The sequence below is a fragment of the Penaeus monodon genome, chromosome 30, assembly GCF_015228065.2.
Source record: "Penaeus monodon isolate SGIC_2016 chromosome 30, NSTDA_Pmon_1, whole genome shotgun sequence".
NCBI classification, from domain to species: domain Eukaryota; kingdom Metazoa; phylum Arthropoda; class Malacostraca; order Decapoda; family Penaeidae; genus Penaeus; species Penaeus monodon.
The window spans coordinates 33,021,601-33,023,062 of NC_051415.1; positions in this window are offsets into that span (position 1 = coordinate 33,021,601).

Consider the following 1,462-nt stretch of genomic DNA (forward strand, 5'->3'; position numbering starts at 1 on the left):
GGTAGAAAACATTGGGGATGGGGGGGAAAAAAAACAAACAGATGGGGTTTATTTTTAAACCCTTTTTTTTGAAGGCATTTGCAGGAATTGGGGGAAAAAGGGGGTAAGGGGTTTGGTCGCGGGGTTCCCCTGGTCTCAGTTTGCCATATTTTGCAAAAAGTAAACAGGGAACGAGTCATGAAAGGGAAAGGGGCGATTATTATATTTTAGGGGAATTCTGGTCGGGAGCCGGGAAGGAAAAAAGTTTGGGATATATTTGCTTCAGATTTAAAACTGATATTTTAATTTGTAAAATTATTTATTTGTAAAATTTTCAGAAACTTGGTCTTATAAACTAAAAATTTTTTCTTTGAACATGATATCCATGTTCTTTTACTTGAAAAACCATAGGGGGGTTTTTCATGATAAAGGGCTCTTTAAAAAAGGGACATAAAAAAAATTATATTGGACAAAAATCGGGAAAACCTGCAGGTCAATTGGTAAATCCCTAAAATTTTAAAGTTTTTGTTTTTCATGCCCAATTATTAGGTTCTTCCATCTTGAGTTATTTTTGGACTTTTTTTCGGGCCCCATCATGTGGGAACACTACAATTTCTCCCCTCTTTGAGATGGAAATGCATTATTTCTTTTTGGGAAAAAAAGCACCCCAATCATAGTAAATTTTTCATGTTTCAAAAGGTAAAATTTTATTCTTTCTTTGGCCCAAAAACCACACAGGGTTATGTGGCTGTGTTTCATTGAATTTTTTCATGGGACGGGGGAGGGGTTTGTGGTGGAAATTTTAAAATTTTTTGATTTTAAAACAGTAAAAAAAAGGCCCCTTTTTAGAATAAGATTATGTTTTGTGTTTTGGGATGTTTACTTTTTTAGAGGGGGTTTCCAGTTTGTCAAAAATTCAAATTATAATCAATTTTGATTGTGCTGTTTGCAGGAAATTTTGAGTTTAAGGCTTTGGGACTATTATAGAGAATGGTGATACTTCCTCTGCCAGCATACCTGTCAATACACTTTCAGAATTAATGTAAAAATTAGTTTACTGAGAGAAAAAAAAAAAGGGAAAACATTTTATATTTTTTTAGGGTGGAGAACCAAACCAAACTTCTTTTCGTGAAGTTTTTTCCCTTTGTATCTATTTTTTCCACACCTTCCCCACGGAAAAATTTAAATAGAGACTGATGAATGGAGAAACTCCAGGAAAAAAGGGACTTTTAGGTCATCTGGGGGGCCGCTTTTTCACATAAACTGTGAAAAAGTTTTTCATGTTTTAGCAATAGTTATGATTTTTTTTTTTTCCTTTTGTTTCTGGTGAATGCCCTATCATTAGGGTACATTTTACCAAAGGTCCCTCCAGCTCCTTTATATCCCATGAAAAGAAATTTGGGGGAGCAGGGTTCGAATAGTTTTTTAATAAATTTAAGGGTGGTTTACCTGCTATAATCGATTATCTTGAAGACTTTAAAAA